The sequence below is a fragment of the Boleophthalmus pectinirostris genome, unplaced genomic scaffold, assembly GCF_026225935.1.
Source record: "Boleophthalmus pectinirostris isolate CB_2022bp ecotype Guang Dong unplaced genomic scaffold, ASM2622593v1 HiC_scaffold_7, whole genome shotgun sequence".
In the NCBI taxonomy this organism is placed as follows: Eukaryota; Metazoa; Chordata; class Actinopteri; order Gobiiformes; family Gobiidae; genus Boleophthalmus; species Boleophthalmus pectinirostris.
In genome coordinates, this window is record NW_026571473.1 from 1,932,141 (window position 1) to 1,957,408 (window position 25,268).

Below are 25,268 nucleotides of genomic sequence, written 5' to 3' on the forward strand. Positions count from 1 at the left end.
TGATTTAACGTTGTTGTTGCTTTTTATTCCCCCTCTGTTTAACATCGCACTACAGCCCGGTTGAGTTTACAAAAAAATAGGCTAATGACATTTAAGACCTTTGTGAAAAAAATAAAACTTGGACAACAAAATTTAAGACTTTTTAAGGCCTTAATTTAGGAAAATGAAATTTAAGACTTTTTTTTAAGACTTTTAAGACCCCGCAGCTGGCCTGCTCTCCACAGATCTGACATGTAACTTGATCTGGTTTGGTCTCCATGGAGATAGTAAGGTCCAATACCATTCTGTGAAACATTTCAGAAGAAGCAATAACATCACCATGGACAAAAGCATTTGCCAGACCCTCCACCAGAAAATGTACACAGTGCAGCTTTACTATATTGCACACATATTGAGATTCTCACAGTTTTAACAAATACAAAGGAACAAATACAAAATTGCAACACTGTTTAAATCAATACAGTGAATGTGACATAATTATAGTGACTGATATAATAAAGAAAAGGTCATCTATAGTGTGAAATCAGACAGACATTGACGGTTAAAGTGGATCAGGGGTCAGTTCAAACAAAGAGGGGAGGAGATTTCACACTGTGTTTCAGGCAGAACTCACCACCACAAAGTTCCTCTACTTCCTCTCAACGCTTACAATAAAAGCTCTGAGCACCACAGAACGCCTGGATCAGATCTGCTTTCACTTTACACAAACGACAGACAAAATCATTGAAGTATCAGCAATAAAAAATGGACTAAACTGAACCTTTTCTGAACTAGAATGATCTGGAGCTTTATCACAACTGCTATATCTCTTGCATTCTTACTAGGCAAAGTAAAAGCACAACCACCACAAAGTAGAGCTGCAAAATTTACCACAGTGAAATCACAATCTGACTGGACACAATTACCAAATGACAAAAGCACCACAATTTCTTCACAAACAACAAAACCTCCTGTTTTATTCTGCATAAAAAAACTGCAGACTATGGCTCAGTTGGTAGAGACTCCAGAGACACAAAGGTTGCTGGTTCAAATCCTACTCTTGACATAAACATCATTGGTTTAGAGGTCAGATCCACTGACTCACAAGTTAGCAGGGTGAGCTCCAACAGATGAATGCTGTCACTGTGTCCTTGGGCAAGACACTCGCCCCCAGTGTCTGTATGAATGTGTGTGTGAAGGAGTCTGGATATGGATTCTGACATGTATATATCGATATAATAATGTTTATAGGCAATTCTTTTTTTTTTCTTCCATTAAAGTTTATTGGAACTAACTAAATATATTGTACACTTACACAGCACACAGTCAATTGTAGTCCCCTTTGTTCTTTTCCAAAAACAGTCAGAAAAAGTCACTGTACATAGCGAAGATTATCAAGCTTGAACTAAAAAAAAAGCTAGGTAATAATAAGAATAATAAGAATAACAATAACACAAGAAATAAATATGTATATATAGCTTATATGTAATTCTGAGGGTTAGGGGTTGCCTTCTCTGTGCTCACACCGACGTGCCTCCGCCTCCTTGAGTTTGTGACCCCTCCCCATTCACTTCTCACTACTGCCCTGAACGCCCAAAGTTGGTGCCAAACTAAAACTTCTAACACCACGATCCTCTTCCACCATTGACAGACTCAGCATCAGCAGCACATCCTCTGTCACAGAGAGAACACTCATGAACACTGAGTCATGTCCTTTAGTCTGACTGAAGCTGGCACAAGGCTGCTTATAGTTTATGCAAATGAGTCATGTGGTTTTAAGTTTTGTTTCTGTAAAATATAAACACATAAGTACAAAGCCGAATTATCTGATCAAACGGGCTGATGTGACTCTAGAGTGGTTATGGTTTATATGTTGTAATGTTTAGTAATATGAAGTTTATTTATGTCGAAGATTTTAATGAATAATCTGCTGCAGCATAACTTGTACAACAGTGTTTGGAAACACTGGGTTTGATGTGTGCAGTGGATTGTGGGAAACCTCAGAGGTCCTTGTTGCTGGTGAGGAACCTCCTGAGCTTCCTCTGCTGAAGGAGCTCATGGTTGTGGTTATCGTGAGGTGAACAGAGTTAATGCAAAGATGAGCTTGAGTTGAGTTGTTTTATTTTTGAAAGAAAAGAAGAAAATGTATTTTATTTCTTCCTTTATTTTACAGTTAAATTATGACTTTTGTATACAGGGATATTTATTTTAAATGTGGCAGAAGCACTTTGCTCCTACATGGACTACCTCTTTGTATTTCAGTAAAAAAAGACCTTTTGGAATTTGGCAGATATGTTTTTGCAATAGTTTTTTGTTGTTTGTTTTTTTAACCTGTACAGTTGTATAGCCCTAGTTTATGTGTGAAGTGTGGAAATGGAAAAATGCTGCATAAAATTGTCTATTTATAATATAACCCTGTATTTTAGATGTATACAAACATGTTCTGAAATGGAATTCTTGTATTAGTTTCAGTCTTTTGTATTTTAATTTTTTTAGATGCGCGTAGAACTTTGAACAAAATGATATATTATTAAAACATAAATCAGGAATCTATCTTATAATTACAACAGAAAAGATATAATTTCCCCAAAGCTTTCAGTCCTGCCACAAAGTTCCTCTACTTCCTCACAACATTTACAGATCACAGAAACACTCGCGCCAATTTTCATGAATCCACGGGTGACGAGGAGCGGAGACATAAACAGAGTGTGAGACCTCGGGGCCCTTTTCACTGGTGTTTGGCCTCTCTAATGACCAATCAACACCCTCCTCTCTGCCATGGCATCTGCTAGTAATCCAATGGCCTCCGCCGAAGTGTGATCCCAATGTGAAACTGCACGCGCCCGTCAGCCAATCAGCGCGCGGCGTCGGAGGAGACAGGTCAAGGAGCCGGATCACGTTTAGCGCCGTGTCGATGCTGGAAAAGTTCTTCTGGAGGAGTTTGGTTGGAACATAATGAGGGGATAAACGGGCGTGAGTCGGGGGGGACGGGGGGAGAGGGAGAGAGAGGGGGAGGTGAGAGGTGTGGAGATGGAGAGAGGAGAAAAGGTTGAGCGCTAACAAGCTAACTTTTTAGAATTGGATACAAAGAGATGTTTTTTGTGTTGCTGTGTTTCATATCATATTTACAGCTCCTATATTCTGCAAAATTGAGTCTTGTGACTTTTAAACCATGTTCTAGTGTAGTTTCCTGGAGTTGTGTTTTCTTTCATCCACACGTGTTTGAGTAAAGCTTTATTATTAGGCCCACACTAGTTCGTATTCCAGTTGTTTTCATCGTGGATGCAGTGTCCCTCCACACTAATCTGATTGAAAACGGCTGCAGAGACAGAACGATGTGGTGCAGTCAGCTCCCACAAAATCATCCGAGTACAGATCTGATCCAGCACTGTGTGGACGCCTGAAAACACTGATACTCTCATATTGGTCTATGCACCGTGAAGTAATTCATCCCCAAAACACTAAGAGCCTAGAATATATGTCCATTTATATAAACAGTCTGTGTGTATGATCGTACGCATAGACTGAACACCCCTCTGTCACAGAAAGAACACTCATATTCCACTGAGTCGTGTCCTTCAGTCCGACAGAAGCTGAACCACATCAGTGCACAATAGTGAACAGTTTTTTGAGCGCTCAATTTATGCAAATGAGCCATGTGGTTTTAAGTTTCATTTCTGTAAAAGGTAAACAAATCTGCTCAAAGCTGTGTGGATAGTGGAGGCTTGTGGACACAGAAATGAGTCAGTCGTCACTCTGAGCTGCTATGCTCGTCTTTAATTCAGTGTTTTGTTAAATAACAACTGAACCTCGTCATCGGTCCTTGAAAAGACTGTTTTTACACTTGCCATCTGCTCAAAATCAGCTGTTGCAACTTCAGACTTCCTTGTTTTTACTGCTCACATGACGTCAACACGTCGGGACGACATGACACCAGCCGATCATGTGACCAGTGTTTCAGGCAGTTTTGTGTTTCTGTGTGGACAGGGAACATTTTGATTGCGGATACAAAAACGACGTGTCTGGATGCAGATCATTTCTGATACGGTGATACAGTGATACACAGATCCATTTCAGTGGAAACGGGGTCTTAGTCTGTCTAATCTCCAAAATTCAGAATGTTCTGTTTCACCTTGTGATGTCACACACAGCACAAACTGGAGGGTTAAGATTTCAGGATTGTTTTTAACACAAAAAGTGTTATTTTAACTGTTTAAAAGTTACATGAGGGTTGGAGTTGGGATTGTTTGCCAGAGTTGATATGGTTGAAGCGAATTCAACTTCCCCTAGTTGCGCTGTATCAAGATATGTATGGTATCGTTGCCTATGTATCGAGGTATGTATCGTATCGGCAACTTGTTAATGATCCCCAGACCTATGCATATTACATTGGTAACGTGCACAGTAACATGTTCTGCTTGTGTTTTATCTGGGATTAAGTTGTTTAAACATCTTTTAAAATACACATTAAATGTTACAAAGGTTAACCAAGGCTATAACCTTTTAAGACGGCGTGACAAAGACGATAAAGCCTGCTCACCTTTCCTCTTCTCACAGAAACACATCTGGTTTGTCTTTTTAAAAGTCTTATGTATTTTTATTCTAACACTAACTGTGTGTTGTGTGAATCAGTAGAACACAAATGAACAGTAAACACATCCTTAAAGCAAATGTAAATGTGTAAAAGTGTAGACCTGACTCCAGACAGAACAGACTGGAGCAGGACAGAGTGAGTTTTATTTGTAACACTAAATCTGGATGGTAATCGCAGCTGAAGCGAGCAGTAAAAGCAGCCACAGATCAGTTAAGTTTATGTCTCCGTTAGCGTGACATCTGTGTGCAGAGACGAGGCTGTGGGGCAGGACACAGATTCAACATTTTAATCAAGATTCTGTTATTTCTAACTGTCAATGATCGGCTCGGGGGGTTTTAATGGAGAGGTCTACAGCCCGTCCTCTGTCCACTGAAACAACGGTTTGGAGCAGACTTTGGAGGACACAACTGCCAATGAAAGGTGCAACCAGCAACCAGCTTCTTGATTTTGTTGTCTGGAATGTTCCCCCGTATAGCATTAAACATATTTTTTGCAAGCAGATGACAGAACCCCACCCCACCAGCAGAGCAGCCCATGGGAGTAAAAGCTGGGCACCAGTCCAAGATCTTCAGCGCTGGACCATTATTCTAAATGACAAATGAACACAGTCCTGCTCCCAAACACTGCACCTCACACGCCTGTTCTGGAGGATTATGGGTAAAACTATTTTAGAAAGACACATTAACGGGCTCATAAAACTTCACACACAACTGAACTAAAGGTAAAAGGAGCTGTTCACTTGAAAACTACCACTTCATGACATCACAAGGTGGAGCAGAACAAAGTGGAACAAAGCATCTTGAGCTCAGGAGATGTAGACAGACTAATAATAAAGAGTTACTCAAACATGTGTGAATGGACAGAGAGAGAGAAGACAGAAACTGAGCACACAGAGAGAGAGGACAGAGAGAAAGAGACAAGACACACAGAGAGAGGACAGAGAGAGAGGAGAGAGAGAGAGGACATAGAGACAGGACAGAGAGAGAATACAGAGAGAGAGGGCAGAGAGAGAACAGAGAGAGAGAATACAGAGAGAGAGGGCAGAGAGAGAGGGCAGAGAGAGAATACAGAGAGAGAGAGAATACAGAGAGAGGACAGAGAGAGAATACAGAGAGAGAGGGCAGAGAGAAAGAGACAAGACAGACAGAGAGAGGACAAAGAGAGAATACAGAGAGAGGACAAAGAGAGAATACAGAGAGAGAGGGCAAAGAGAGAATACAGAGAGAGAGGGCAGAGAGAGAAGACAGACAGAGAACAGAGAGAGAGGGTAGAGAGAGAGACACAGAGAGAGAGGACAGAGAGAAAGAGACAAGACAGACAGAGAGAGGACAGAGAGAGAGAGAGACAGAGAGAGAAGAGAGAGAGAGAATACAGAGAGAGAACACAGAGAGAGAACACAGAGAGAGAACATAGAGAGAGAACATAGAGAGAGAACATAGAGAGAGGACAGAGAGAGAACATAGAGAGAGGACAGAGAGAGAACAGAGAGAGAGGACAGAGAGAGAGGACAGAGAGAGAACAGAGAGAGAGGACAGAGAGAGAACATAGAGAGAGGACAGAGAGAGAGAACATAGAGAGAGGACAGAGAGAGAGAACATAGAGAGAGGGCAGAGAGAGAATACAGAGAGAGAATACAGAGAGAGAATACAGAGAGAGAACACAGAGAGAGAGAGCATAGAGAGAGGACAGAGAGAGAATACAGAGAGAGAGGACAGAGAGAGAACATAGAGAGAGGACAGAGAGAGAGAACATAGAGAGAGGACAGAGAGAGAGAACATAGAGAGAGGGCAGAGAGAGAATACAGAGAGAGAATACAGAGAGAGAATACATAGAGACAGGACAGAGAGAGAGAACACAGAGAGCGAGAATACAGAGAGAGAACACAGAGAGAGAGAGCATAGAGAGAGGACAGAGAGAGAATACAGAGAGAGAACATAGAGAGAGGACAGAGAGAGAATACAGAGAGAGAACACAGAGAGAGAGAGCATAGAGAGAGGACAGAGAGAGAATACAGAGAGAGAACATAGAGAGAGGACAGAGAGAGAATACAGAGAGAGAACACAGAGAGAGAACATAGAGAGAGGATAGAGAGAGAGAGAATACAGAGAGAGAACACAGAGAGAGAGAGCATAGAGAGAGGACAGAGAGAGAACAGAGAGAGAACAGAGAGAGAGGACAGAAAGCAAGAACATAGAGAGAACAGAGAAAGAAGATAGAGACAAAGAGAGGACAGAGAGAGAATACAGAGAGAGGACAGGAGAGAGAGGACTGAGAGAAAGAAGATAGAGACAAAGAGAGGACAGAGAGAGGGAGGACTGAGAGAGAAGACAGACAGAAAGAGGACAAAGAGAGAGACAAGACAAAGAGAGAGAACAGAGAGAGCGACGCATGAATGTGAATGAAACAGAACACAGGTCGAGGTCTGGGTTGTGTAATCCAGGATCTTTCCCTAAGCCTCATAACTCCAGGTACAAATGTGAACGTAGAGAACATTGAGTGTAGAGTCGACGTGGACCTGAGCGAGGTTTTCCCTCAGCTTCAGCCGCACACTCAGGTCAGAGCTCCACATCCTCTGAACCACGACACACGGTCATAAAAACACATGTTAGAAGAGCAACAGCATCACAGAAGAGAGGAAACAGTGAACAGTGTCAGAGGTAGAAATGTCACCACAGCACATCAGATGAACCGTTCTGCAGATAATTATGTCAGATGCCCTTCCTGTCACAACCAACATTACAGCTACAGGAGTGAGTAGATGTTTATGTTTATGTAAGTACTATAAGTATGTAAGTGATGTCTCTAGGCTAAATCGGGTGTCGGATCTGTGGAGAGGCAAGTCCACTTTGTGAGAATGCTTGTTTAATTGAAACACAAAAAATGAGACAAATGTAAAGCTCCTTTATTACACAAAACACGACTCTTGCTTTAAGACATGTTTCTAACCCTAACCCTAACCCTCCTCAAAAACAGACCTGGACTTGTGTGTGTGGTTTTGTTTTGTTTTTTCACACAAGTTTGAGTAATTATTTATTATTAGTCTGTTTACATCTCCAAAGCTCAAAATGTTCTGTTCCACCTTGTGATGTCATGAAGTGGTAGTTTTCAAGTGAATAGCTCCTTTTATCTTTAGTTCAGTAGAGGTCATCAATTCCAGAACTGAAATGATCCAAATGATTCTAGTGGAGGTGTGTGGAGTTTAAAAACACACTGGAGCTTCCTGTATTACCACATGACATCACAAGGTGGAACAGTGTGTTTTCAGTTTGAGAGAAGAACTCAGTGTAAATATACAGGGTTTGTGTGTTAAACGTGTGTGAAACAAAACACAAGTCCAGGTCTGTTTGTGAAGAGGAAGCTTCATTAGAACACAGATCAGAAAATAGTGTAATGTCAGATTGGAACCAGGGTTTAAATCCAATCCAGTTTTCCCCATATCTCTTGACATGTCACTGCCCACTGCTCCGCCCAGTCCACCCAATTATCCAATCACAATCCTGCAGGCTGAGCGGGGGGGGGGGGGGGGGGGGGGATTTCTGTTCTTTTCCCACATTAGAACAGTTCAACTTCAAAGGACATGTTGTTATGTTTTTATTTTGGTTTTGGTTTGCTGTTCTGTTGTCCTACCTTGCATCTTCTGGTCATTTATTTCAGCAGTTACATTATGGTCCAGGCAAAGCATTAACATCTCCATGTCAAAGAGTACACCACCAAACCCCCAAGTGAAAGATGCATTTATTCAAAGTTTCTGAAAGTGCTACTAAAAGTGAAGATTTGTTTGCAATTAATACTTGTGATAAACTTTTCAAATCGGTACATTGCAATTCCAAGTAACTCAGTGTTAATGTATGATTAAAAGAGGGGGGCAGATAACATGACTTTTGTCTGCTCCTTTTCATTTCTTGTTTTACCACAATGAAAAAATGGTCTGTGAGCTGAAATTGCAAACACAATAACATGACTTCTGTTCAGCATGTTTAAATCTTACAAAGGTTGTTTGGTTGTGGTCGATGTTAGACCTGTGCATTTGAATCTCGTGACAGTTACAGGAGCAGAGGATACTGTGTGCATCCAGGAGGATTATGAGAGATGATCTGGAGGTAAGACTTTTCAAAAGGTTTGATTTGCTTTTCTGGTTAGAATGTAAACACATGTTTGTCTTTATCGGAAATTCAGGTTAATATAAGGACAATTTCCATGAAACTGTTGGCATCTCTGTCCATCTACAAGAGTGACAATTGTACTAATATTTGGCTCTGTTCCTTCCAGAGTCATCGACAGTGATGTCCAGAGCTCTGCTGTGGGGAAGTTCATGAATGTTAAAGTTTATGTTGGTCAGTTTTTGAACCATTCTGAAAGTGAGGTTAAAATAAAGACTAAAATTTCTATTTTTCAGAAAGATGTTTCAGAATCAACAAACAGACTGAAGGTAAACCAACTAAAATTATATTAAGAGAATAATATATTTATACTACTTGGTAAAATGGTTACTGTGTTCTACAGGGTGATGTGGTAGTATGACTTTATACCAGATGCCCTACCTGTTACTGCGTTTTGAGGAAGAAAAGCAGTACAATCAGTATTTCTGCATGGACAGTTCTACTGTTCATGGATTCTGGTCTGTTACTGTATTAAAGTGCTTTAAGTCTATGATCCTGTGGTGGACATGTTTAAATAATGTAATGTTTACCTGTATCCAGAGTACGGAAGTTCTCAGCTCCAGATTGTTGTTCTCTGTTCTTGTGCTGTGTCTGATTTTGTGTAAGACAATACACAACTTTGGAAAACTAAAGACTATCTTTGTGTTTTTACTTTAATATTCAATGTCAAGTGTCCTTAAGCTGTTTTAAAGTCATTGTGTTGACAGAATTAAATGATAAAAATAAAACCTTTAAAGGTAACATAATATAATTCTGTGTATTCAGCCTGATTTGATCACATTTAATCAATGAGTTTTATTGCTTTTTTTTTGGTGTATTAAGGTACTTAATACTTTTATACTTTGTTTAATTCATAAACCCATAACCCTGTCTTGAAGCTGACATGCCTTTAACCTTTAGCACTAGAACATGACGGCTTCCTCTGCTGTGGTTAGCCAACAAAGTGTGAGGCACACAGTTAGTGCCAGGGCCTGCATCATCTGCCCAGGCAAGCTCTGCTCAAACTCACCCCAGTGACCTCTGACCCCTATTTGAATCCATTTCTCGTCTCTGTGAAACATTTCACAAGTTCAACCAGTGAAACTTGTACAACCTTTGAGAAGTGCGGTGCGGCGTTTACACATCCCATACTATTTGGTCCAACAACGCTAATTACAGCTTCATGGCATTTGCCAGGGTCACATTTCTAGAACATGTACGTTTCCATTAGCATACAGCGCTATGGAAGCTCAAAATAACCAGCCATATTAATTTCCAAGTTTTAATTAATTTGTGGTCCATAAGTGAGCTGTTATATCGTGGCATATAAGGAAATGTCATTATGAATATACATTTTCCAGAGCCAAAATGTTATCGGAGTTTTCTATTCTGAGACGACATGAAAAAGGTCACGGCACAGCCTCTTGTTAGAGGAGGAGTGAGAGTGCACGAGGGAGAGTGCACGTTTGACAGTGCATGTTTCAGAGTGCACGTGTGAGTGCACATTTGGCAGTGCATGTATCAGTGCACGTGTGAGAGGGCATGTTTGGCAGTGCACATATCAGAGTGCACGTTTGGTAGTGCATGTATCAGTGCACGTTTGGTAGTGCACGTGGGCGTGAGCTGCTAGTGCAGTGGTAAGTGTGAAAGTCAGTTAACACAGGAAGCAGAGGCTGACCAATAAATACTCTGCCTATTCCTGTCTGACTTCTAATAAAGTTCACTCAAGTACTTGGAACTACATTTACTCAAGAGGAAATACACAACTACATTTAGTTTTAAATATGTGACAACAATGTATCTCTATACAAACTGAATCTGTACTCAGTGTCCCAATGAGCATTCATTCATTCATTCATTCATTCATTCCTGCAATAACCTACACCAGCGTGTCCTACGACTTCTGTCTCTGTGTATGTTGTTGTGCACTGTCCCTGTACAAATAAAAAGCAAAGACTGACATTTCTCTGATAATGTTACGTATTGTAGACTTGTGATGATACTAAAATTTCTACCTCAGTTTTGACACTAAGGAAAAGACTCCATCATCAGTGCCAATTCTTATAATAAAAACACTTTCTTTAGATGGTAGAATGTGATTTTTCACATTAAATGTTAGTACTTTCTTTTCTATTTCGATGTGTTCTTATGTGTGTAATCCTCAGTGGTCCAGGTAGGTTCCTCAGTGCTCCATGTGCTCTTCTACTTCTACAGCTCAACAGCATTCTTAAACTATTCAGGAAAGGATCTACTCTGTCCAGTTCAATGGGACTTTTTAGTATCAATACCTGCTCAAATCATTATGTGCTTTTGATACTAGCTTTAGTGTTGATTAGTTTCTGATTACTGATACTTGGCAGCCCTACTATTGGAAAAAAACAATAATATTGAAAAAAATAAGAGCTGCAATAAATAAAAAGAATGAAAACCTTCAGCAATTATCTTAACTCTATAATGAGTCATAGTTCGACCTTCTACAGTTCAAATCTCATATTACCAAAAAGAATAAACAAAAAAAATGCCCACTAGAACAAAATGGACACACAATCAAAACTGACCACCAAAAATGGTTCCATCTTTCATATATTGAACGATAACTTGGTATAGTAATTATCATGACAGTCCAAAGTCAAGTCAAAACGCCGGACGTTGGGGGACCGAGCCTTTGCCATGGCTGCCCCCACCCCCCTCTGGAAGTCCAAACTGACTCTCTAAACACCTTCAAAAAACTGCTCAAACACACATTTTCCTCACAATCTAGCTCACACACGTTACTGCCTGACCTGTCCTTGTTCTAGTGTGACTTTATTGTGGAGCGTCTTTGTGTTACCGTGAAAAGCATTAGGGCTAGAAAAATCATAACAGGGTTTTATCTAAGTGTGCAGTCGTACTCAGGTCTAGGATAGTGCACAGACATGAGTTTCGTGGATTGGTTTTCCTCTGAGGACCAGGATGTGGTGAGGGCGGCTCTTCTGCTGCAGCATCAGCATCTGCTCCACAAACAACATCAACAAACTCAGCTAAAGGTGGAAAAGGTGGAAAGCTGCCTTATAGTGAACAATGGGCTCTGAACTGTCCGGTCTGGGGCATGTGGGATTAAAGAAGACGCAACCGAGACTCTTTCTGGTACTTAAAGCTCCTATATCACGTCATGGACTCTTGTGAGCTTTAAGACAAAACAGACCTCAAAAACAGACCTGGAGTTGTTTTGTTTCATTCACACACTTGAGTAATCTTTTATTATTAGTCTGTCTACGTCACCAGAGCTCAAAATGCTCTGTTCCACCTTGTGATGTCATGCAGTGGTAGTTTTCAAGTTAACAGTGACCCTTTACCTTTTGTTTAGCAGAGATTAGAAATTTAAAAAAGTAAGTGAAAGTATCCAAATGATTCTAGTGAAGGTGTATGGAGTTTAAAAACACTTCCTGAATTACCACATGACATCACAAGGTGGAATAGAGAATTTTCTGTTTGTGAAAAGCCTAAATGTGCAGGGTTTGTGTGTTAAACGTGTGAATGAAACAAAACACAACTTCAAGTATTAAAAACACAGCAAGTGGGAGCTTCAGGGTAGTCCTCTAAATGAAGTATAGAATAGAATAGAATAGAATAGAATAGAAGTCCTCCTAAATGCCGAGGCTCAAAAGCTGACAGGCAGTGAATATGACCAAGCTCGTAATCTAAAAGTGTACTGTGACGAAGTAAAAAGGGGTCAAAAAGTCTGAGGCACTCTGCTGGAATTAGAATAAAAGTTCTTTAATGGTTACATGGAACAAGCCAAAGCGTTTCAGCACATGTGGGGTCTTCAGCATGGCTTATCAGGGCATAAACCCCAATAAACCCTGATGGTAGTAGAAGTATATTTGGTCTTTTTGTAGCACTGCAAAACAAAACAGACTGCAACTCCAAAAGGGTCAGGCTGAAGTAAAAGTACTTATAAAGCCTAACCCTGTTAAACAATGACAGAATTCCAGGGAAGAAAAACGGCATTTGAACAGCAAGTTTGAGTTTACAATTTCACTTAAAACGTACTGTACCTATAAGAGACAAAATATAAATTAAAACAAACAAAACTGAACACATAATTTATTCATTCCAGAGCTCTAGATCTTTGAAAACTTTTTTTTTTAAAGGCTTCTACAGTGTTACTTTTAAAAAAAATCATCACTCAGATTGTTCCACACACTAATCCTTTGAACAGAAATACAATCACTTTTTTCTTAGTTCTTATCTTTTCTTTTTTTTTTGTTTTTTTGTTTTTTTTGTTTTACTGTTTATAGTTGTACAAACTAATAATAATGTTAACAAAGGCATAAAAGTTTATTGTTTCTGACTGTACAAAATAAACCACAATGTAATAAAAAAATGTGAGGATGTTTCTGTTTTCATTGATGGTCGTATAAACTAATACTAATGATAAAGAAGGCAGAACATTTATTGTTTATGATATGAAAGGAAATGTTAAAGAAAAGTATGTTAACAGTCTTGGTTTACTTGTGAAAACAATGGATCTAGTCTGCTAGGTATTTGTGTAAGATTAGATTTTTATATTGTTTTTTGAAGTGCACTAAATTAGTATAAGTTTTAAGCTCTTCCATGAGTCTACTCCACATCTGTAACACATGCTTTTGATAGACCACGATGAAGACCCCATGTGTGCACAAACTCGGTTGCTTGTTCCATGTAACCATTAAAGAACTTTTATTCTAATTCCAGCAGAGTGCCTCAGACTTTTTGACCCCTTTTTACTTTGTCACAGTAAGTTTTTACATTACAAGCTCGGTCATCTTCACTCTCTGACAACTCCAGGTCTGTCTGTGATGAGAAAACAGCAGTATAAGACATCAGAGAATAGCAGAAGACTTTACTTTAAATAGTAGAAGATGCTTAGATCATTTGTATTGTGTTCGTAGTAACTGAAACTGCAGCATTGATCTAAAATGGCTGAAAGATGGAGACAGATTAACTTCCTGTTCAAAACTGCAACACACCAGGCCCCATCTCTTTGTACTTGAATTTCACCATAGTAAGCAAAGCATTTATGCCTTTATCTTATATTTAATGTGTATAACAGTTATTTCTGAATGATCACAGTAAAGTGCATAGCCAGGGTGGAGATAGGGGGAAGGTGAAAACGGGAATTATCACAGAACTCAAGCGTCAAATGCAGGACAATAAAGGATTAATAATCAAACATGCATGGATTCATCAAAATACAACTTTGATGATTAAGGGAGAAGAGAGAGTTGGTAGAGCGTTTGTCCACTGATCCGAAGCTTGGCAGTGTGATTCCAGCTCTCACAGATGAATGCTGAGATCATTGTGTCCTTGGGCAAGACACTTAAGCCACTCCCCCCCAGTGTCTGTGTACAATGCTGTATGAATGTGTGTGTGAATGGGTGAGTGGTTCCTTGACGAGTTTACCATTAATCATTTACCATCACTCAAATAGAAGTTTGAACATGTTGTAGTAGTAGTTCCTCATCAGAAACCAAGCTGGAGTGGCATTTTGTTTTCCATATTTATTTTATGACATTATTTATTTAACCTTTACCTAACTACTTGAGATTCAAATATCTATATTAAGGACGACTAGAGGCCAAAGTGAAACAGCACATCAACAACAAATCTGTATGTGTATTAAAAAAAAAAAAGGATGTATAAATAGACATACAGACTGCTAACCTACTAGCTGAATGCATTCCAAACAGGAAGTGAGCATGGGGGAGCTTCTGGCTCCATCAACTCTGGTTCCAATTGACTTTACATCAAAAAGTGTCACCCTTCTCTCTGTAACTGCTGCTGTGAGCCTCGTCATTTTAGTCTTAAACCCACTCTACATGATCCTTGCGGTTTTATTTTCGCTGTTTCAGACATAAATAAGTTCCAATTCGTAATATGGAACTGGCTTCAAATTTGCTCTTATAACTGCAAGCCTCGGTGAGCTTCATTTGACTGGATCTGAACACTATGGGTGACATCACTCTGTATAAAGAAGAGGACTAACAATCTATTGTCACATTTACATGAGAGCTTTAATTCTGAATAAAAATCATTTAATTCTGAATAAAAATGTATTCTGCTTTAAAAAGTCCATGTAAACACTTCATTCCAAATGAAAAAGATTATTCAGAATTAAACTTAATTCCGAAGTAAGTGTTTGGTTTATTCCGATTTTAAAGCCGAATGAATTTCTTCCTGGATCATGTTTCACGTTTATTCTTGTTAAAAATAATGTCGGTGGTTCAGTTCATGCTTGTTGTGTCTGACATGATCCGGACGATCCGGCTCCATCAGTTCCTGGCTTTGGACTTTGATCCACGTCTCTTTGGATTTGTGAGCGGGATGTGGGAGTGGGCTGAGGTAGAGCAGCCTCACACTCACTTTGTCTTCTTCCTCCTTCTCCGACACTCTTCCCTTCTCCTCCTCAGCTCACAGATGTAAAGTGTGATGAGACAATTCTCCAACTGCTGCACAATTATCATCAGAACCACTGTGGAAAAAGTTTGGATCGTGTTTGTGTCCGTGATGTTACGACGTAAATACGTTGATGTCCCGGCCCAATCAGAACCTTCCCCACCCCCAGATGCTGAGACACATTAAATAAAGACTATTTAACGTGTTTTACACGTAAACCTCAATTCACAATTATTTTCATGTAAACTCAAAGAATATTTAAATTCCAAACTATTTAATTCAGAATAATTTAAAAAATGTGTCCTATATCATTACTTAAATTGTATATGTTTAATTAGCAGGTTACCCGCAGAGGGCGCAGACTCAATCCAAACATTCAAACACACGAGGACTGAGCAAAGAAATATTTTTACATTTACTTGAAAAAGAAAGAAGAAATGACAGAAGTCGTGAAAGTGTTTTAAAAAACTTTCTAAATGAGAACGCGGAGTAAAACTGAAAGAGTCCACTTCTCTTCTGCTGTTGCTATGACGATGTAATTGTAGTGGGCGCGCGGTGTTTGTTTGGCCGAGCGTCTGTGGGCAGAGGAAGTGTGAATGTGGCAGCTCCAGGCCTGGCTACGGGAGAAGGAGGGATTATGTGGAGAGAGAGAGAAGAAACGAAGAGGAGAAGGCGACAGAGAGGAGGGAGAGAGAGAGAGATGTGGGAGGGAGGGACAAAGATAAAGTAAAATGAAGGGAGAGAGAGAAGAGACACACACATAGAGAGAGAGGGATGGGGAGAGAGTAAGAGAAAGTAAAAGGAAGTGAGAGGGTGGAGAGTGGAGAGACACATACAGAGAGAAAGGGGGAGGAGAGAAAGTAAGGAGGGAAACACATATAGAGGGATGAGGAGAGAGCAAGAGAAAGTAGGAGTGAAGGAGGAGGGAGGACAGAGAGAGAGAGAGAAAGAGAGAGGTGGGTGGGAGAGAGTAAAATAAAGTAAAATGAGAAGAAAGACACATAGACAAAGTAAAATAAAGGGGGAGAAGAGAGACAGAGGAAGGGAGGGAAAGAAAAAGAGAGAGTGCAAGACAAAATGATAAAATGAAGAGAGAGAGAGCGGGGGGGGGGAAGAGGAAGAGAGACCAGCCAGAGCCAAACCACAGCACGAGCCAACAGGCAAAGAGCAGTGTCCAACAGGCGGGCACGGCGCCAACTAGCAAATAACTGGAGATAGAGTCATATCTGTTGACACTTTACTGTGTCAGCTATCTCCCTTCAATCTGCAGAGGGCCATATTTTTGGGCCGACCTGCTGCCTGAAGAATCTGTAAAGCTTTTGAACACTTTAGTTAGAAAAGGACATCGTAAAAAAGCTCGCTCATCCAGTTTGTAGGAAAACATGGGACAGGTTTATAGTAAATTCATAATTATAAAATAAAAATCAGACCAATATATCGACCAGTTTCTTTGAATTCTAAACAATTGTATCGGTCATGAAAAAACCTACATCCGTTGATCTCTACAAATAATATAAAACACAGCTGTACCAGAACAAGTGTACGAGCACATAGACTAGTACACACACATGGACCAACATGAACCTACTGCACCACTGACCACTGCACACATATAACACACATGGGAATAGAAAGGATAGTTCTACCATTTAATGTTGAAAATCACATTCTATTGTCTAAAGCAGGGGTGTCAAACATACGGCCCAGGGGCCAGATTCGGCCCTTTTAATGTGGCCCTCGGCTGATTTTCTACTCAAATATTTGAATTGTATTTTCTATTAAAATATTGGTCATTTTCTGTGGTGTTGATCACAGCAGTGTCTCCAGCGTCTCTGTACGTGGCCCCTCCCACCAGAGCAGCACAAATGAAGACTTGTCTCTTTCCAAACGCTCTTAAAGGACGATCGTTTTGACTGTTGACCGTGACACCCTCATCAGAAAAATGTCCAACATGAGAAAAGTGGAGCCGAGTGCAGGATTTTCCAAGAAAAATGGACTTATTCCTATTTACATACAAGTTGATGTTAAAACATTGTGTTGAAATTGCATTTTTCTTAAAGTTTCAGGTTGTTCATAATATTATAATATTTTGTAAAAGAAAGAGTTCATCAGTTAAAAAGTTTTCTGTAATGCTTTGTGTTTCTCTGCACAAATATTTGAACTTATTGTTATTTTTGGGGTTTATATGACATGAGTTTTCTGATCCGGCTACTCTGGGATCAAAGTAGGTTGGATACGACCCCTGGACCAATATGAGTTTGACACCTCTGGTCTAAAGAAAGTGTGTTGTATTAAGTCAAAGTGTGAGGTATCGGGACTGAGTACTAAGTGGGGCCCAACTGATATATCGGTTGGCCAATATTATCGACCGATATGGGCACTTTGAGACATGTGGTTATGTCATACCTCCTCATAAAGCTTAGACTGTCTGTATTCTGTCCATTTAATCCAATTTACAGATAGATAAATTACCTAATATGTGGCGCTGCATCAGTATTAATCTGTGGAGTCATTTGTCTGTGTTTGTGATGCCGTACTGCCCCTGAACGCAAAAATGCCATCGGGTCGACCTCCTGTCTTTAAATATGACGTAAAGAGGCAGAATAACAGTAAATGTTGCCTAAATAAAACCAATTTAAAATTCAGAAGAGTCAGACCTAAGTTTTATAATCAGATGAAGGTTTGCAGTGAATTTTTACATCACTAAATACATCGGCTTTTATATCGGCAGCTACAACCACCATTTTATTGGTACCATTAAAAAATCCGTATTGGTCGGGCCCTAGTAGATTATCGTTACAATAATCAATAAATCAATTAATCGTACAATAACTTTTAACAAGCTCGATAACTTTTCCGGCTGCAATAAATTCTTTTTACGTACTTGTTTGTTTTCCTCATCTCTCTTTATTAGTAAAGAGACTGAATGTGAAAAGCTTCTATCGCCCTCTGACTCCTCCCCTTATTGAGCGTAATGATGTTTGAATCAATGTGCCAGAGTAGACCATAGACGGATTATTTGGTTTTCAACACAGCGGATGCGCGCAAAGCCTGAGTGCAGAAAGCGCCGCGGTCTGCTAACGGCTAACATAAAGGCTAACATGAAGCCACAAAGCTAGCGCTGGCATCAGAACCAAAACAGTTCATCGCCGTGTGACAAACACGTCACGATGCCAGATCAGCACGAGTGAGTGGGACACGTCTCAACAGCCATGTGCGTCAAATGCAGCGAGTGCACAAACAACGAGAAGAAATGTCTCAAACCCCAGCAGCCGATATAACTAGCCTAGCCCCTGAGAGCCTGAAATCCACTGAAATCCCACAAGACACTGACACGATACCAGACAGGACAGCGGCTCCGTCATAGTGAAACAGAATCCTGTAGAGTGGGTTACGAACACTTCAAGACCAAGCCACAGATGTTCATTTTGTTTTCTTATATACTTTAACTTCTTGAGTTCTTTTTAAAGACAGTACAGTAAAGTGTATTTACCTTGTTGACATGTTTCATGCCATCTTCAGTCAGTTCAGTTTGGACAGTTCTGAAGATGGCTTGCAGTTAGCAGCCGAAACATGTTGACAAGGTAAATACACTTTACTGTATTGTCTTTAAAAAGAACCCAAGAAGTTAAACTTCAAGACCAAAATCACAGAGAGACAAGACACAATATTCCAATGGAAGTCAATGACTAAAATCACTTTTAAAGGCAATTTTGTTACAGAGACTTCATAATCCATTTATTTATTGTTTTGGCAGTGTTTATTCAAGTGCATTTTTGTGAACAAGTCCTCGCTGGAAGACACTTTAGGATATTCTTAAGTTAACAAGTCTGTTTTTTAGGTCTGTTGTTTTTGGTTGTCTTGCAGTTCCTGTGTTAAATGTTCTTTAGAAAGAAAGGTTTATTAATCTTTGAAAGGGTCTATTTGCATTTTTATTCCATAGTCAGTATATTAGTTGAAAATGGTCTCAAAATGTCAATATTATTGTTTATCGCAAAAAATTCTTGGTCAATTAATCGTCCAGCAAATTCTGTTATCATTACAAGCCTAGGCTCTAGTACTAAGTCTGTTCCTTAGTGTCAAAATCGAGTTTGAAATTTTAACATTGTGACAACACTAATCTATAAACACAGGAACAGCAGCAGTTCTTTGCTCATAACACAACCAAAACTCCACTTTATTTTGCGTTAGAGAAGTGTGTCAAATCTCAATGAAAGAGGAAGAGCATAATTCATACAGAAGCGAAACCTGGGACTGTCTAAACCTGAGCAGAGTCCTGTACAACAAGAGTCTTCAGCTTTCATAACAACGACCTCCCCTCCTCCTTATAACCCCGAAGAGGCAACCACACCGGGGCAATAAGCTCGTGTGTTGTATCTGACCCCTGGGGCATGCAAAACCGCTCTATTCCATCGGGGGGAGCAGGGGTCCGGATATGAGCTCGGATCGGGATCAGAGGAAGAGGAAGTTGGTTATTATGCCACAAGCTGCAGGTTTTTAGGATTCAAAATCTAATATCACAACTTATATCCAAGGAAAACTTTGCCATTCGCGTAACACCTCCTTAAAATATGAGACGAGAGGCCAGTGTGCAGCGCGAGAGCTCCCAGCCCGTTACCTGGGTTAGTCCTGACACGAGATACGGATGTGAAAGTTATATAGTTGTACTTCCCACATTTGTAACGGTCCAGAACAGTTTTGACATGTAATTTTATAGAAGGAATACAGGCGTGTTTTGTCCCAAGTTGTCCGTAGTTTCTGGAATGTTTGACCACTGATGGGAATACACGTGAATACAAGTGAAAACAGTGGATATTATTGGTCATGTATGTGTAAGAAATTCATTATAAAGATGTTAAAACTAATAAAACCAGGCCTTATTAAAGTGTAACCTTTCTTTTTGTCACAAACCACAGTTGGGAATACACAGGAGGGGTGAAAAAATAACTATTATAAATTGGAAGTGCATGTGTTGAAGTAGTAAGCAAGGAGCTGTCAAAGAGGTTAGAGAAGTGAGGTCAGCCGTTCTGCCTGCAGTTAATTTTTTAAGTGTTTTAGTGTCCGCTAATCAGGAAGTGCATGTGTGCATGCATGGAAGTTCGCGTGTTAATTGTTGTTAGCTTTACCGAGGCAGCACAATTGCGTTCTGGTCTCTGAAAGTTGTGAAAAGTGCTTAAAAACTCATCGCGGTGAATAAGTAGGAAAGAACTGTGGACCACTGCAAACTGTTTCAAATGAACTAGTTCTGTTTTTAAGACAGTAAATATCAGGTAGAGCCCATAACACAATACCTATCGAAATCCAATCCACTTTATGTCTATATAGCACATTTCACAAACAGTTTCCAAAGTGCTGCACAAGTACATAATAATGTATCAGCAATAATAAAATGATAAAATAAATGACTAAAATAATACTAGTCTTAAAATAATAAAACCAGTAAAATAAAAATAAAAATCATAGAATAGAAATAAATAAACCAATAAATAAAATAAATCAATAAAACCAATAAAAACACATAAAAATAGGAGCACACAACTCACGTGGTGTTAAAAGCCAGAGAATAAAAGTGGGTCTTAAGACGAGACTTAAAACTCTCCACTGTGGGGCTGTTCGGATGTGGGGGGGGCAGAGTGTTCCAGAGTTTAGGGTCGACCACAGAGAAGGTTCTGTCCTCCCTGGTTTTAAGTCTCGTCTTAGGCCCCCTGAGCTGGAGCTGGACCTCAGAGCGCGGGGAGGGTATACATTTGGGTGAGGTCCTGTGGGGGCCAGAACATTCAAAGTTTAAAAACAAACAATAAAATCTTAAAATCAATTCTAAAATGAACAGGAAGCCAGAGCAAAGATGTGAGGACTGGGGTGATGTGCTCTCTCCTTTTTGTTCCTGTTAAAAGTCGCGCTGCAGAGTTTTGAACTACCGTATTTTCCGCACTATTAGTCGCTCTGGATTATAAAACGCACTCATTAAATGGTCTATTTTCAAACTTTCTTCACAAATAAACCACACCAGACTTTAAATGAAACCCAACAGTGTGATGGGTGAGTGGTTTTGTTTGTTTGGTGCGTTCACGGTGACTCTGGGCTTTGTTCAGTTGTGGCGTGTAGGGAGGGTGCTTCCTCTGTTCCGTTCCTCGTCGGCGTGGAGTGATGAGTGTGGCTGCGAGTGTTTGTCGCTGTGCGGTCACTGTCTGCTCCGTGTGTGTTTGTGTGTTCTGCGGGTGTTGCAGCTTTGTAGTTTACTGCAGTCGTGCTGGGACACCTGAGTGGATTCGTGCGCTCTGGATTGTGGGGCGTGTGGTCGTTTTTTGATGGGGTTGGAGGCTTAAGAGCGTGCCTAAAATACAGTAACTGTGGTAAAGTGCGTTACAGTTTTCCAGGCGTGATGAAATAAAAGCATGCATAACTTGTTCAAAAAGTTTAAAAGATAAAAAAGGTTTAACTTTAGATAAAAGCCACAAATGATAAAAAACTTGCATTTTAAAACATTGTTGATCTGTTTGTCAAATTTAATATCACTGTCTAAGGTGACGCCGAGGTTGGTGACTGTGGGACGAACATCATTTTTGAGGTGTCCCACGTCAGTGAGGGAACTGTCAGTGAGTGCTGGCCCTTTTAAATCAATTTAAAAAAAAGAAACAACTGTGCTGATTTCTGCATTAGAAAACTGTGGTGCCCATTGGGAGCTGACGTGGCCGTAAATGTCAAAGCAAAGTCTGTTGAAGTCTGCACCTCCTATGGATAGTTGTAGATCACAAGTAGCTTTTTTCCCCACTTGTACCAAAATGACTATGTGACACTGCCAAACCCTACTCATATCACTGATTATATGACAGAGCAGCAGGCGTGTGGTGTTGATAGCGGGAGTTCAGATTACTCAAACATGCACACATGAATAAATCAGAATTACTCCAGATACAACTTTCAGTGAGTAAATGAGAAGGTGGAATAACTCTAACATGGTGAAAAGCTCTGAAAAGTTTTACAGAACACGTCTGCTTTAACTATCCAACTCAACTATGTGGTCAGTCCACGGCTGTGGAACACTTTGCCTTTGCACATTAACACTGCACAGCCACTGGAGCACTTTAAATCCTCGCTCAAAACACACATTTTCTCCTTTGCATTTGCCCAGAGTTAAGAAGAGACATCTTGGCATCTTGTTATTAGGGCTGGGTTGCTGTTACGATACATACCTCAATAAATAGGCCACAATACAACACATACCTCGATACATAGGCTATGATACACACGATACATATCTCGATACATAGGCCACAATACAATACATATCTCGATACAGTGAGTTTTCGGTTTGATACAATAAAATACGATATTTCAAACTGATTCAATGTGGTTCAATAAAAATCTGGCTAAATCATTGCTGTGATACAAAGCTCAAAGTCTTTGTTAAACCACCTTTTGTGCGACGTGAATATGAAACACACCCAGTTTAATCATCGAAACAGTGAAAATGTCGAATGTGTTGCATAAACGAGTTTCCTCCCACTAATAAAAGCAACAAAACTGTAGCTCTAACAAAATAATTTCCTAAAATATACCAAAAAATACTCTTGGCAATGTGTCAATACAGCAGCCCATGATATCGATACTGTATCATCACATTAAACAATATGATATACTGATATTACAAAATTTTTGCTACTGTTTTTCGTATTGTATTTTTTATTCCACTGTAAATGTTCAGCACTTTGGTAAGCTATGGGATGGTTTCAAATGTATTTGTATAGCACATTTAAAACAGCCAGAGTTCATTTCTGTGCTCCAATCTCTTCTGATCTAACCGAACTTGTTTTTCATGACAGCACTTTACAAAACAAACCAACCAAAGTAACGCTGAGTATGTTCAGGTAAAAGCAGCGACCGGAGCGTGGCTATCAGAACCACGCTACACTGGAGGAAGTCTGCGTTCACCTAAACACAGGGCGATGGTAAACACCGCTGCGCCTGTTACATCACAAGTGCTCAGACCTGCCATTACCTCGTCTTGGAACTGCAAACAGTCATTTCAGCAAAGTCCAAACCCACACAGATCAAATGAGCTTATGTGTCCAGACCAAAGCACCACTTCAAACCACAACCCAGTGTTACTTTTCCATACACATTCATAAGCATTTGATAAAAGTTCTAATAGTTTTTAAACATTGCGCATTTAAGAAGAGGTGGGTAGTGCTCGGTTACATTTTCTTGAGTAACTTTTTAAAGAAATTCTACTTTAAAAGGGGAACTATGTAACTTTTCTGTTGGAGACAAATGCTTCTCTCGGTGTAGATGTCAGAGAATGTTAAACAGATCTACTTTGCATTTATTAAATTAAAGGTGGAAAAAAATAATAATTCTCGAAAAACAGACATTCTGACTGAGCGGGGTCGCCTCTCCACAGATCTGACCTGTAACTTGGTCTGGTTTGGTCTCCATGAAGTGAGAAAGGTTTAATTCCAGGCAAAGCAATAACATCACCATGGAGACAAGCATTTGACAGGACCTCCGCGAGAAAAGTTACACAATGCAGCTTTAATGTTTTGTCCTAATTATTTTAATTTTTTCACATAACTTTTCTCTGAGTTCATCTTTGGATACTCTACCCACTTCTGCATAAGAAAACCATCACAACTTTCTATATTTTTGACTTTTAATTAAATGTTTGAAGTGAGTGGCAGATATTCCTTGACATTAGGCGTTTCATTTCCTTTTCAACAGTGAAGAGAAACTTATTTTTACTTTGCTTAGTAGAACTGCAACTATTATTTTTGTAGTAGTCGACTAGTCAGCCATTTATTTCTTTTGGTTAAATAGTCAAATGCTTCTTTTTATTGTACACTGAGACCTTTTAAATGAAATAAAGGTTGAAAAACAGAGCAGACTAATATGAATCTGTATAAAGTATTATTGTTGTCTCTGATATAAAAGCTCTTTTGGTGTGTGTTTTAGAGCTTGTATTGTCCAGATTAGGTGTGCCCAATGCAAATACTATACCTTTAAGTATCTGCCGATATCAACCGATACCAGCACAGAGACTGAAAACTGCATTTAGTTCCTTAAAATAAGATAAACATAAGACAAAAGTGATCCAAATGAGTTATGTATCTTATGATATTTATCCCTGAAGTAACTACAGAACAGCTTTGTATATAAAAGTTCAAACATTCAGACTTTCTGTTCCAGCTCCCAAAAATAAATAGAAAAGCAAAAGTAAATAGTCTTCATCCAGTCCATTTAGCAGTTGCCCAGTCAAAATATCGGTTGAATCGATATTTGAAAGCCCATATCCCATCCAGCAATTTATACCAGTATCGGATCAATGTATGCCTAGTCCAGATTACAATTACGATTATGAAAGCAGCACTATGATTTTTATTTACTTTTTATTTTATTAACTAGTCACAGCCATAATTTTTGCTTGTTACGTAATTTAAATTTAGAAAGTAACCCCTTACTTTACTTAGTTACCTTCTATGGAAAGTAACTTTTTACGTTACTCGTAATTTTTTGGTGGCAAACTACGTGTAAGGCTACAGTAAATACCAACAGCAGACCGACAGTCAACAAGTACTGTAAGGGAAAGTACAAAAGAACTTTGAAGAGAGTTCAAGAGGACGTGAAACAGTTAAGAGGTCAACGGGAATTGAAAAAGGAGTTTTGTTTCGTTACCAAATTGTCAGTAGTAGCGTGTTACACAATTTTTACCCCAAAAAAGTGGTTGCATTACACCCAACCCTGTTTAAAGTGCATATGACACATTTTTATGCTTGTTTAATTTTGACTTAATTTGGTGGGATTAAAACTGGGAAATATAAAAGATAGGATTACACAAAATTTGCAAAGAAAAGTGTTAAATTACAGGAAGTAGACACATTGACGACAACATGCTCAGAAGAACTCTATCCAAACGTTCGGTCCAATTTCCACACAAGAAACTCATTTTTTCTGATACTTTCAACATGAAATAAATGTATTTTCTTACATTTGTTTTATTTGTCAGATAATAATTCCTGTTTACATTAGAGAAGTTTCGCTATGTGATGTCCCCGGTGTGATGTTACAGATTTGAAATACAATGATCTTAGTTTTGTTTTAGTAAAATACACCATCTGACCTGTCATAGGCGCTTTAATTTTTGC

At 39.5% G+C, this 25,268-nt stretch overlaps 1 protein-coding gene across 2 annotated transcripts in view; it reads right to left on the bottom strand.

Annotated features, from left to right (window-relative positions):
* The window catches only part of LOC110162786 (DENN/MADD domain containing 1B), a 378,748-nt gene that overhangs the window by 348,425 nt on the left and 5,055 nt on the right, over nt 1-25,268 (bottom strand). The gene's annotated exons all lie outside the window — the stretch shown is intronic.